The following is a 14,698-nucleotide window of genomic DNA, read 5'->3' on the forward strand; positions in this document are numbered from 1 at the left end:
GTGCTCTTGAAATCTCCAATTTGTTTCAAAAGCTGCCATCTCCCTCACTCGAGTTGCTAAGGGTCTAATGGTGTTGACCTTCTGAAGGGGTAGAGTGCAGGGTTAGGATGTGTGTTTGGACCGAAGCTCTCAGTAAAATTCTATCCTTCGATAAGAGTGAGGCCCCTGCTCTGATGGATTCCCACCTTTGGACAGTTTTGTCTGAGACTGGTCATGATATGTAGCTAATTTAAACAATATATTGGCCAGTTGTGGGCTGATTGGGGATATCACTGGCATCTTCCTGGTTACCAGATGGATCCCTCAGACCCTTCCCCCTCACTGTTCTCCCCGCTCTTATCACCTTGCCCCCAACTCTTTCCTGCTGTAAGACCCCACAGGTGATTGGTCAGGGGCAGGTTCTTTCAGTTCCTTACCCAGGAACCAGAGGCCTACACTTCACAGGGCATCTTGCAGCTGTGGCCATAGTTTAATTTGAAAAGTAACTTTCCTGAGGACGCCTCAAGATGGTACCAGCCTCACGGTGCCCATCCTGCTGTGGTTACACTCACCTCTGCTGCTGGGGCTGCCATCTTTCCAAGGTGCAGGCCTTCTGATTGGGACAGAGCAGAGATAGTTGAGAGGTGCTTGAGATCACGAGGGACATGGACAGAGTGGATAGAAATCAGCTGCTGTCCTTAGTTGAAGGCTTTATGACAAGGGGGCATAATTTTAAAAGTGAAAGGCTTACAGGGGATTTGAGGAATTTATTTCCCACCCAGAAGGTGGTGGGAGTGTGGAATGCACTGCCTGGGAGAGTAGTTGAGGCAGGAAACCTCACAACCTTTAAAAAGGACTTGGTTGAGCATTAAAAGTGTCATAAAATTCAATGCTCTGTGCCTAGTGCTGAAAGGTGTATCTACTGTAGATTTAGTGTAGTTTTGGCAGTGCAGACTTGATGGTCTGAAAAGCTCCTTGTGAACTGCATGATTCTATGATCTAGGGAGGCCGAGAAGGAGGCTGCTGTCCATCACATCACCCTACGGGCACATTGTTGGCTTGTGCAGATTAGACACCTGTAAATGATCCCATCCCCTGCAATAATTTTTAAAGAGCACTCAATACTACGCTAAGAATGCAGAATAGGAGACCGACAGGTTTAGCAGTAGAATGCAAACATTTATGGTGACACCGTGTATTGCAGTTGGTGTGAAGATACAATTCAATTCTGAGCTTTCAGAGGTTCTGATCCATCTTACTATCAAACTGGAAATCCTACACCCCAGAGGACAGCTAAATACTGCCCTCCTGAGGACACTGGTGTAAACAATTCTGTTTCACACCAACTTGAAAAAGCCTCTATACATACACTTTTTCAAACACAGATTGAAAAGTCTGCTAAAAAAAAGACTCCTGAGCTTTGTTGTGTGTTGAGGTTATCAGTGGAGGCAATCACACCATTTTACAGAGATATAGGAACTGACATTGATCGTATTTCTCTGAGAACTCCATGTGCTGTATAATAAGATACATTGCCCCAGCACTGACGATCATGTAGGAGTGAACAATCTGAATCCTCTCCTTTTTTCTTTCACGGGATGGTCACCAGCAAGATCAGCATTTTCTGTGCATCTCTAATTGCCTAATTGCTAGTAAATTTAAGCATTAAGCAGACTGTTGTCAGACTAGAGTCACATATAGACCAGACCAAATAAAGGATGACAGATTAGTGAACTGGATGGCTGTTTAGAACAATCACTGATAGCTGTCACATTGACTGAAATGTGCTGTTATTTATATTAAGATTTACTGATTGAATTTAAATTTTACCACCTGCCATGTTGGGAATTTGAATCCATGTTCCCAGATCACTGGCCTGGGCCTCTGGATTGTTTATCCTGAAGCATTATCACAAAACCAACATCTTTGGGCATTCATCAACATGTGTGAATCACAGTACATCATTCTTTTTGAATAATATGAAATTATAGTGAACTTTTTTTACGTAAATGAGCAGAGTGAAAATACAACTAAGTCATGCAAAGCATCTATAAAGTACAGGATCGGCCTCCGCTGGAGTACTGGGCATTACACTTTGAGGATATATGTCATGGCTTTGGAAAGGGTGCAGAAGAAATTCATCAGCAAAGTAGCAAGTGAGACAACAAGGTGCAGGGCTGGACGAACACAGCAGGCCAAGCAGCATCATAGGAGCAGAGAGGCTGACGTTTCGGGCCTAGACCCTTCATCAGAAAATGAAGAGAGACTCAAAGAGGCTGAGTTATTTTCCCTAGAGGGAGAGATTAAGAAAAGATTTGTTTGTGATGCAAAGCTACTGCCCTGATACAGAGGTAACTGGAGCTGAAAACCTATTTGATTTCCAGCTGCAGCCTGTTCACTTTATTCTAATGAGATCGATCCCTCAAGATGGGACTGGCTCAACTTGTGGAAATTGGCAGTGGTGGCAGAGGAACAGCAAATTACAGGCCTAACCATAAAGCCTCTGTCATATATTGGTGAGGGGGCAAGTCATTGGTATCTTATTAACCTGCTTTCAGAATTGTGTTAGAGCAGAAGGGAGGCTTTATGACATGCTGTGAGTTTGCACAACCAGCCTGCAGCTACACAGCTATTTGCGAAATAGCTCCAAGGCAAAACAAGGAAGAATAACTTTATTTCATGCACAAGGTCACTAGTGTGTCTTTGAGGAATTAGGCATCACTTCAAGGAATTTCTTACTGTAGGATTTGACAGAATGTTCATCAATGAAAGCAGCAATAATAAAAGATTTTTTTGTGCACAGAAGACTTGCTGTCATATTGCTATCATCTAGCTATCTAGCTCCTGAGGTATGTCAAAAATTATACTACTTTAAACCTCAGCTAAATGTCCCTCTATTTTATACATGTTTCAGGCATCTTGCAAACAGAACATGTGCCAAGAATTAGAATCTCATCAAATTTAAAATGTCAAACACACAAAAAACAGTTTTGGCAATAGAATTATTGGTTGTGTCCAACAGTCAGAAACAATTTAATCAGGGTTTGAGTCCAATTACTATTCTTTGGAGCTGAATGGGACTGGAAAATGATCATCAGCTTTGCTGTTTAGACACTAAACCGGGCAGTCCATCAGGGAGTCAGCTGTCATCAGTAAAGGGGCATCCATGTGGCTGTATTGCACAATGTTCTGACAATCTCACATCTTCATGTGTCAGCAGCAAACACACTGAATGGGCATCAAACGGCCATCAATGGCCACATCTCAAAGTCTAAGGGAATACTCCTTAATCAAGTCAAGGAATGAGTTCTGTTATCAGTGCAGGAGGTCCGAAGACAAGGCATTGACACAGTCCGATCTATGTCCAGGACCCAGACACGGTCTGCTAACTGCTTGGGACAATAAAGGCCAGGGATTCTTAGCACTCCTGTCCAGGAAGTGGGCCATGGGCAGCCCTGAGGATCCAGTGCACACTGTCAGGGTATTCATGCTAAGTCAGTCGGAGGAGCTGCACAGAGATCAGTCAAGGGTTTAGTCACTCAGCGTTTGGGGCTGTCTGAAGTTGGCCAATGTGCATCCTGGAGACCGGCTCAATGAAAATCCAGGGTGGTTATCATGGGACACTTGGGAAGTTGAGGAACTCATTTTCGGGGTTGGAGGCAGCAAACTGGGATTCAGAGGGGACCAAGACTGTGAAGGGGGAAATTTGAGCCATAAAAGTGAGGGGAGGGGACTGTTCATTGGGGGGACATGGGGTACAGGAGGGAGAGGGTTTATTGACTGTCACAACCAACATGGCCTCGACAGGGGGTCCGTGCAGCATGGTGTGAGCATGACTATACTGTAGAAGTGGGGGTCAGGGGATAATGTTGAGAACAGAAGATGTAATTCCAAATGGTGTGTGGGAACACAGGAACCAAAGGACATAAGACATAGGAGCAGGAGTAGGCCATTCAGCCCCTCAAACCTGCCATACTTTCAACAAAACCATTGCTGATCTGCCTCAGGGCTCAACTCCTCTTTTGGGCCAATCATAGCCATCAACTCTCTGAAATTTCAAAAATCCACCTACCTGCTCTAGGTGGTGATCTAGGCTCCACAACTCTCTGGGGTAGGCATTGCAAACATTCACTACCCTCTGAGAGAATAAATGCCCTTATATGCAATGATATCTTTCTTGAATGATGTAGAGCAGGTAGGAAAAGTTTTCAGTACTTATACAGGACTTACAATCTCCCACTGTCTCTTTTCAACATGACTGGTGCTGCGTTCATTGGAATAAGGTCCCTGTGTTAAAGTCCCATGTAGAAGCATTCATGACCCTCTTGTCAGAGTTCTCCATGTCCCACTGTGTGGAGGACTATATTGAATCATAATCATAATATTAAGGACTTGGTCTGTTTCTTGTGTTCTCCATGTGATTTCATTGCAAGTTTAACCGTAGCAGCAGAGGTTATTGTCATTGCTACTGTAGTCTACCAAAGGCACAAAGAAACAGAGGAGAAATGCATTAGCAAGCTCAGGACCAGTAACAATGTCTTGCAGACAGTGAACAGCTTCCACATGAAGAGGTGACAGTGGAAGGTCCCATAAGGATGAGCAGGAGGTACAGGGGGATCTATTGTCCTTGGTGTCATTGTCAGAAGACTTTTGATAAGAGGACCCCTCATGAGAGGATAATGGACAAAATTAAAGCGCACAGGATCGGGGAAAATATATAGAATTGGTTGGAAGACCAGAAAAAGTCAGTGAGAATAAATGGGTCTTATTCTAAATGACAGGCAGTAACAAATGGGATTGCAGGATTGGCAGGTCCACGTTCCAGTGTTTGGATGTTTCAGGTGTGATAGAGAGTGGTGTAAAAGGGCTGGGGAAGTTGCATTACTGATTAAGGAGAAAGTTGAAGCTGCATCTTGGAGGACTCATCCACATGGGTGAAACTGAGAAACAAGAAAGGTACAATCACTCTGACGGGGTTATACTATATGCCTCCCAATAGCCAGCAGGAGATAGAGGAACAGATATGTAAGCAGGTCATGGAAAGATGTAAAAACAACAGGGCTGTTTTTAGTGGGTGACTTTAATTTCCCTAATAATTGGAGTTCAGAATTAGCTGATCAGCAATGATCTCATTGAATGGCAGAGCAGACACAATGGAGAGAATAGCCTACTACTGCTCTTAGATGTTGTGGTCTGCCCATTCACCAGCCATTCTCTGTACTCTAGAAATCCATTATTATGTTCCACACTTTTCACTGGAAATGTTCTTGTGGAATGGGTAGTGTCCCTGCCTCTGAGCCAGAAGCTCTGTATGAGTCCAACCCCAGAACTTGATGCCCAAAGAAGGTGTCTTCATAAAATGGCAAAGCAGTTTGGTAATTAACCTGCGAGTCCTTCAGATGTACCTATGGCAAATGGTAAGAGCTGGACATCCTCCTGGTCAGCCATATTAGATGTGGAATCATGTCCCTCATGTTATAGACTTTGTCACTGGACTAGCAACTTGGTTCAAGGCAAATTAGCTATGGAAACAGATATTTGCATGTGCTTGGTTTATTTTCTGTGTCATTAGACACAGTAAAGTCTCTAAATCAAAGTTTCTTACATTTTGGACACTTCAGGCTTTTGGGCCATTTGCAGATTTCAATCTTGTGTACAGAACCCACAAGCGCAAACTCTTATTGTATGTCAAAAACAGTGATCCTAATGCTAAATCATAAGGTGCTCCTCTACATATCACCCTTCAGAAAGATCTCTGAATGATTTAGCGATTACTGTGCCCTTTGAGAAAGGTTGGCTGATATTTACAATGGTTGGAATGCAGCGTCAGCCTGGTTGGAGTGAGAAGTTGATGCGATGAAATAATTAAGAATATATATAACTTGAGTTATCTTCACCAGTGGCAATTAATATCAGCTAATATTAATAACACTTGCAACAAACACCTTTTTGGACTGTTGTTTGAAAATGTCGTTTGTGCCAACTAAATTTCGAATACAGTTGGAAGAAACATTGAATCAAAGGGAGATCTCATTTGAATGAATACACAGCTTTAAAAAGCTGCCTCAATACAATGTTCAAAGTTGATGCTTAATTGTTCAGCAGTTGGAGTCAATATGTTATGTAGAGCACAATGCTGCAGCCAGATTAATATCAGATTTTGCAATCTATATACAGAACAAACATACTTTGATGTGCAGAACTGTAATATTCTAATATCAGAAAGAGGGATATTTTAAAATGCTTTCATTAAATGAATCATTTAGGATGTATTTACACTGTAAAGTCTTTAGATTAATAGTTACTATTTGAGTCAGACCCTCCCTGGGTAGAATTACAGAGTGGCACAGTTTTCTGGGCAGACACTGTCCAGGAGCAACAGGAATACAGGGCATCAGAAGTGCAAGGTCATGAGAAAATTACACAACCTGTACAGTTCTGAAGGCACTACATTGAACAGACTAAGGAAATTGATTTTTTCATTCTTTCACAAGATGTGATTATTTAACCAAGCATTTACTGCCCATATCCAATTGCCCTCAAGATGGTAGTGGTGTGCTGATGTTCAGAACCACTGCAATCCAAATGATACAGCTAGTATTGGAGATCCAAATGCATTAGCAACAGTACAGCAATATATTTCTAAATTGTGTGTGGCTTGGAGGGGTACTTACAGGCAGTGATGTTCCCATATATTTCTTGACCTTGTCTTTCCAGTGGTAGAGGCTGTGAGTTAGAAGAGGTTTTCAAAGAAGCCAATGCAAGTTGTTGCAGTGCAACTTATCATTGGTACACACTGCTGCCACTATGTATCAGTGGTGGAAGGAGTGAATGCTGAAAGTAATGGATAGGTTCTAATCAAGTGGGCTACTTTTTCTTGTCAAGATTCCTGAGTGTTGTTAGACCTGCACTCATCCAGGCAATTGGGCAGTATTCCATCATACTCTTGAGTTGTATCTTGTAGGTGCTGGAATTAGCTGGTGAGATAGTCAACCCAGAATTCCGTGCCTCTCCTACGTATATTTCATGTATGGCTTCTTCAGTTGAGATTGTGGTCAACAGTTAGATGCTTTCTAGTTGAAGAAAATCTCTTTGTAAACAAAGAAGAAATGCTGGTATGAAATGCTGACCCTTAGTGGGAACAGCAGTATTAATGGGAGCAAATCAAATGTAACTGCCCAGATAAAACTTTATGTTGATTTTTAAGTGTCAAGTGACGTTTTCTTTTTGTTGACAGTATCTTGACACATCAACTGACAGCACTCTTGTATATTCCATTCTTCTTGCAATAAAAGGCAACATGCCATGTGAGTTCTAAATCCTGATGGGTCGCATCCTTGGATCTTAAAGGAAGTAGCTACAGAGATGGTGAATGCAAAGTAAAAATGGATTTCCCCGTCACCCAAATTTACTTCCTTCATTATTTGGTGTTTTTGGAATGCTGTTAGTGTTCTCTGTGTTAAGTGATATAAAGTATTTATTCAAATCTGCAATTTCCTGGTTCCCCGTTATTATTTCCTCAGCCTCATTCTTTGAGCTGTCAACGTTCACTTTGGCCTGCTTGCTCTAATCGTGCTGTGCTGTCAGTACAGATTGGCAGCTCGAGGTTTGTTATTAAATTTGTAGAGTGGGACTTAAACCCAGGACTAATAGAATTATGATCCCTAGACCCAAAGCATTCCCCCACTTTTACTTCAGTCACCTGCCCTTCTTTACTGTCCAATAGAAGGTCTAGTTTTGCTCCTTTTCTAGGAGAAACATCCACATATTGATAAAGAAAATTTTCTTGAGCACATTTGACAAATTCTTCACCATCCAAGCCCTTAACACTATGGCAGCCCCAGTCAATGTTTGGAAAACTAAAATCCCCCATTATTACAACCTTATTATGCTTAAATACGTAGGGAGATCTCGGATATATGTGTTTCTCAATTTCTCTCTTACTATTGGAGGGCTTATAGTACAATCCCAAAGAAGTGATCTTTCATTTCTTATTTGTAACTTCTGTCCATATATTTTTAATGGACAATTTTTCAGAAATATCTTCTGTAGTTACAGTTGTAATGTATTCCTGAATCAAAAATGCCACCAACACCTCCCCACCTCCGTTCTTGCCTCCTTTTCTATCCTTCATATAGCATCTAAAACATTGAGCTGCCAGTCTTGTCCATCTCTCAACCAAGTTTCTGTAATAGCAATGATGTGCGAATCCCATGTTCTTGAATATGCTCTGAATTCATCAGCCTTACCTGTAGGACCCCTTGCATTGAAATAAATGCAACTTAGTTCTTCAGAGTTACTACAGACTCTGATTCTCTCTTGTCTTTCTTTTCTAGTTAATGCGCTCTCCTCACATTCAGAACTGAGCCCATTAATCCTTCTATTTATACTGCTACTTAGAATTCCTCCACTCGCCTTATCAGTACAAAGTCTCCCTTAATAGAATGAACAAATCTCCCTGTTAAGATTTTGGTCCCTTTCCAATTTAGGTTAGACCCGTCCTTTTTGAACAGGACTTTTCTGTCCCAAAAGACATTCCAATTGTCCAAAACCCTGAATCCCTGAACAATACATCAGCTCTTCAGCTATTTTATCTCCTTTAACCTTTGAATTGGAAATTATGTTTAAATAATTTATTAGATTGTTTTGTATAAGTTAGCAATATGGATGAAAGGGAACCCATAGCTGTGATGTACTGGAGCCATGTATAAGGTTCGTGCAGAAAGACACATGGGCAATATATTTACATGGATAAAGGATTGCTAACAAGAAACATAATGTAGCAGAAATTGTTCTTTACCGAGTTTGCAATGTAATTAGTCAGTGCCACATGGATCAGTGCTGAGCCTTCAATTATTTACAATCTGTACCAATGAATTGCATGAAGAGACAACTTCCTTTCTGATCTATCTTGGTATCCTCAGCAAACTTAGCTAACATAATGTATCAGAGATAGTAGGAACTGCAGATGCTGGAGAATCTGAGACAGCAAGGTGCAGAGCTGGATGAACACAGCAGGCCAAGCAGCATCATAGGAGCAGGAAGGCTGACGTTTCGGGCCTCGACCCTTCATCCATTTCACAAAGCTGTGCAGACTTTATCTGATTTCATTGTTATTTTCTAAATATCTTGTTATAAGCTCAATAATAGATACTCATAATTATTTTATGTATCTGCTATCTCAGCAGCCACTTCTTTTAAAGAAGCAAGCCATCTAGCCCTGAGGACTTGTCAGTTTTTAAGTCAGCACTTTTTTCTCATGATGGCGATTGTTTTAAGCTCTTCACTTCTGTTTGTCTCTTGATTTGGGAAATGTTCTCAGTCATGGGAGAGGGGAAAAAAAGGTCAGCAGCAAGGACAAGGAGCAGCTCTGAGTAGGCCTCACCGGGTGGTAGGGTGTGAAGGTAGTGCACAGGCCTTCCCATCACAGACTTAATTGGGAGGAGACTGGAAGATGGTGAGGTCCCAATTTACTATTGTCCAACCTGATTAAAAGAACCCTCTGACCTCAAATTCACCCACTAAAGTCATTGAGGTCTACAGTACAAAACAGGCCCTTTGACCCATGGCATCCATGCCAGTCAAAAAACAACCAGCACTTGGCCTATTGTCTTGTATGCCTTGGCATTGCAAATGCACAGCTAAATATTTCTTAAAAGTTGTGAGGGTTTCTGTGTCTTCCATCCTTACAGGCAGGGAGTTCCATATTTCCACCATTCTCTGGTTGAAGAATGTTTTTCTCTCAAACCACAAGAATCTGCCTGATATTTCAGTTGGTAAAGTCAGGATCATCAGCTGTTAATTATAGTCAGGAGAGAGAAATGTACATACCAAGACAGAGGTGTGGTCTCAGCTCTCTTCCAACTGTTAGCAGTGCAAATCATTAGAAAGTGATGCAACTTACTGCCTCTATACCACATTTTTCTTCTTTAAGATGTCCCTATCCCTTTAATCCAGCTTCCAGTTACATTTAACAGCTTTATATCCCGATGCTACACAAGATAAAGTGAATGATCCTTCTTACGTTGCTGCAAAGTGTCTATGTGGCAGATCTAACCGGTTATTTAGCTAATGTGTGCGTCAAATGTTTTGGACAAGCTGGCAATATGAGTGTGCATCCAAAATCTTGACAGCTTAGTCTTTTTTTCTTCCATGTTATCTATTCAAATCAGTAGTTTCCAAATAATTAAAGCAAGCTCACTGTATTATACATTTACAACAAACATATTTTCCCAAATCTTTTATCTGCATTGGAACCGCTATATCTGACATTGTTCAGACAGATACAGTCCACTTTCCAGCATACATATTTTTAAAACAAATCCTCCAATCAGGATCGTGAATAAATTCCTCAGTGCCAGAGATCCAGAGAGAGATCAGTAAAGGTCAAGGATTTGACCCTTTTTCATAACATTTTCTGCCATTTCCAGGTAGGACTTTAAAAGTTACAAAGTTGCAAGGTTTTTCAGTTTGCTAGCAGCTGGATGAGTGAATGGGTAACAGGGTGGGTGGGTGAGTTGTTGAGGTAGTAAGTGGGTGAGTGAATGGTTAAGTGGGTGACTAGGTAAGGTAGATAGGCGGGTGAGAGAAGGTAATCGGGTGGTCAAGGGTTGGGGGATTAGTTGGTTAGCCAACTGCCAAGTTCCTAAAGGTCTGGAATTTTCACCCTATACCTTTATGTCTTACTACATCTTCATCCTTCTTTAAGATCTTTCTTAATATCTGTCTCTTTGTTAGCTTTTGGTCTGATATCTCCTTACATAGCTGGTTGTTTGATAACTCCCTGTGAAGTGCATGGGGCATTTTATTACATTAAAGGTGCTATATAAATACAAGTTGCTCTTGCAGTTGTTAAATAGAACTGATCAACTGTATCCATTGTGAAGAGTTCAAACCTGAAAATCAGAATTTAAATTACCAATTTCAGATTAAAATACGTAGCCTGTTGTATAAATTCATTTTACCAACTGAAAGTTTGGTGATCATTGTTGGGGTAAAATGCCATAATGTACCAATGTTCTTCCTGATTTGCAGTAGTCATGTGGTATTCAACATGGACTCACTGACTGACGTACCCATCTAGGATCCAGTTTAATGTTACAGTGCAGAACAGGCTTGAAAGCTCAGGATAACTGTACCCTGAAATTGCACTGCCCACAATCTTTTATCCCAAACATTAATAAAGTCATGAACAACATGTCTGTAATTTCCTAATATTCAAACAAGTTTCAACTATTTTTCAATCATAAAATTAGCCTTAGTAAATAAATCAGGTGAAACTTCTAAAACAAGACACAGTGGGTAAGACATATGGCAATAAATGCTGACCAGTCAGCAACACCCACGAGTCAATATAAAATATGGTTCTGTGGGAAAGCCATTGATAATATTGTTGCATAAAAACCAAAAGAACTGTGGATGCTCTAAATCAGGAACAAAAACAGAAGTTGCTGGAAGAAACTCAGCAGGTCTGGCAGCATCTGTGAAGAAAATATCAGAGTTAACATTTCGGGTCCGGTGACACTTCCTCAGTTCTGAGGTATCCATCTAGGCTTGGATACCATCTCCCATCCAACACAGTTTCAAATGTACTGTTCCTCAAATATCTGCATAGTTAAACATGGACTGCCAGATGGTGCTGTCTGTGATTCTATGTTTCATGTACTCTGACGCTCCTTACTCACGCTCATCATTAAACTGATAATAAGTACAACCTTGTCAGAGGGCCCCAAATGCAGGATAATTGCCCATTTGAAGTTTTGACTTCTCAGACAATTACTCTGTGGTCAAAGAGTAACATAAAGTATTGAAATAGTTATCCAGGAAATGTTAAAGCAATTAAAACCAGTTCTAACTCCTGGCTATAAAACTGAATCCCCCAGTCATTCACACAGATTTCTTTAATCTCACAATAGATAGCCAACTAACATCTAACGCTTTATACCTTCATTTATCTTGCACACACCCTTTTACAGAATTGTCCAAGTGGCTTTGGGGCTTTTAAACTGAGAATGCTGCACTTACTGTATTGGGGCTGGGGATGCTTGTGTAGATTGCTGGATTACTTTGGTTGTGAAGGTTCCTGTCTCAGAATTTCAACGAGAAAACTAAGGAAAGTGTGCAATGTTTTGTCTGATCTGGGTCGAAAATAGGAATTCTGACCTGGATAGTACATTTGATGCCATTTCCATTCTTAAGATTAGGAAATTAAACAAGATATCTTCTAAAGTCAAGGAAAGATGTAAATGATCATGAGAAAAAAAGGCTAATAAATTCATTATACCTTTTGCATGTGGAGATGCTGGTGTTGGACTGGGATGGACAAAGTCAGAAATCACACAACACCAGGTTGTACTCCAACAGGTTTATTTAAAATCACAAGCTTTCGGAGCGCTCTGAAAGCTTGTGATTTCAAACAAACCTGTTGGACTATAACCTGGTATTGTATGACTTCTGACTTTGACTAAACCCAGACACAAGTTAGCACAGGAAAGAACGAAAGCATTGAATGATTAATCATCTTCTCCACTAATTAAGGAATTGCGGCGGAAGAAAGAAAATAAACCCTTGGCACATTCAAAATAGAATCTGATGATTTGGGAGAACATTTGATCCAACATCACCATTAATGGCTTGTGAACAAAGTGGCTTGGATGGTCAGTATGGTCATTGTAATGTGGCCACAGAGGTATGATTAGAAAGGTGCACACTGATGTACGACATGTGATTTTATAATGCTGTCTGCTATGTGGCTACCAACAACATATCCTGGCATCCAATTTGATACATCACATATAACCTTTGTAGAATGAGATCATTCACAAAAACATGGTACTGCAAAACATAGTATCTACATTCAGTCACCTTGTTCAAATGTGAAACCAATATCTTTTTAACTATGTTGCATGCTATAAGATGCAACAAAGAATAAAAGGCAGAGAATAATATAGAGAGGAAATCTAAAATGTAATGAACAAAAAGCAACTTTAAATATGCGTCAGGTTAGGAAGTCACTTTGGAGAGACAAATATTAATATTTCAGCTGGATGGCTTTTCAGATGTGACAAGATTTAAGTAAGCACAGAGACAGGGAAAGAAGGGAGAAGGGGAAATAGGAACATCAGTGATAGCGGTTGACTATGATTAAAGAGTATGTTCCATTTGTTTTCTTGACAGCTCTGAGATATTGTGTCCATAGATGATTTTATCAACAGTGGTGTGTCAACATAAAGTGAGAAGCGACTAACAAGTGATCAAATTGTCGATCGTGTCTACCAGTTCATGATCTTTGTAACTACAAGTAAGAACACTGATAAGACAGTTAATGTCTGTGCCTGCAATCAATGCAAAGGTACAACGTCACAAAACAACTTCACACTGGGGGGGGCAAAGATCATCAAAGTTTTTGGGCCAGATTTTCATGCAGTTGAGAAGGCTTTTAAAAGAGGCAAATGGGACTCAGGTATTGAAGTCTGACCTCGAATTCCAACAGAACCAATTCTTGCCAGTACAGCAAACACAGGCTGTGAATCACACAAGCAGGAAGTAAAACCTCAGCACTGTTTAAACCAACCCCAGTCTGGCTATTGTAACGGCATTAACCCACAGTGACAAGTTAACCATTGATACAGAAGTCATAAATGTTTTTCAAGGGTAGAGGAGGTCTGTACATCTGTCATGATTGGAAGTTTTTAAAATGCCCTGATTGTAAATAATGATATTTTTAAAAAAAAGCTGCTGCTTTCAGTGAGAATTAAAAAGAAACCTTTGAGAATGAGTAAATGATTTTATTGTCATGTGCATTTTAGAGTAAGAATACAAGAAAATACAGTGAAGAGCTTTCATTTGTCACCACGATTCAGTGTCACTTTGAATACTTTTACAACCCAAGATAAAATGAAAGATATTGCTTAAGCAGAGTCCATCAGTCCTGAGCCAACCTATCACCATCAACGACACCTGCACCACTATCTTCCTTCACTGCTTCATTGCTGTCTACACTGGACCCAACCAATGTTGAAGTTGCCGATCCTCAGGCTCCATCTTTTGCTGCTGGGCTGATACTCCTCTGCAATCGCTTCGCCATCACCTGCACTGGACCAGTTCCAAGGAAGGGTCACCAGACCCGAAATGTTAACTCTGATTTTTTTCTTCACAGATGCTGCCAGACCTGCTGAGCTTTACCAGCAACTTCTGTTTTTGTTCCAGGACCAACCAATGTCAGAGTTGGGTCTTGAGCTGCTGGGCCCACCTCGTCAATGTTGCTGTGATGCCCTTCTGCCTCTGCCAGCATCGGACCCCAGCTAACGATGATGTCGCTGATCCTGAGGCGCCATCTTTCGCTGCTGGGCCTACCTCATTGACGTTGACTCTGCTGGTTATAGCAGCTGTCAATTCTGATGCCAGTTCCTTACTTGCCCTGGAAAAGTAAATAAGGGCCCACTCGAGGTCCACGCTGAGCTCACTTGAGGTCCATACATTGGGCCCACTTGAGGCATTGGTTTGACAGACAAATATTAGAAACAAATATCTTTGCTCAATTTTAATAGAGATATTTGTTGACATTTCTCAAGAGCCATCATTGTGTCATTGTGACTGCTTGGTTGAATTTCAAAAGGTACAATTATCTTAACAGTGGTATCTGTGTTCATAGTTTGAAGAAGCGATTAAGAAGTTATTTAAAGACGAAGTCACTTTTAATGCGGGGTCTTGATAGACA

The 14,698-nt window shown here is 40.9% G+C and overlaps 1 protein-coding gene across 1 annotated transcript in view; it reads right to left on the bottom strand.

Annotated features, from left to right (window-relative positions):
* Positions 1 to 14,698, bottom strand: part of LOC109920608 (cAMP-specific 3',5'-cyclic phosphodiesterase 4D-like) — a 997,263-nt gene that overhangs the window by 704,762 nt on the left and 277,803 nt on the right. The gene's annotated exons all lie outside the window — the stretch shown is intronic.

The sequence above is a fragment of the Rhincodon typus genome, chromosome 1 (assembly GCF_021869965.1).
Source record: "Rhincodon typus isolate 14 chromosome 1, sRhiTyp1.1, whole genome shotgun sequence".
Classification (NCBI taxonomy): Eukaryota; Metazoa; Chordata; class Chondrichthyes; order Orectolobiformes; family Rhincodontidae; genus Rhincodon; species Rhincodon typus.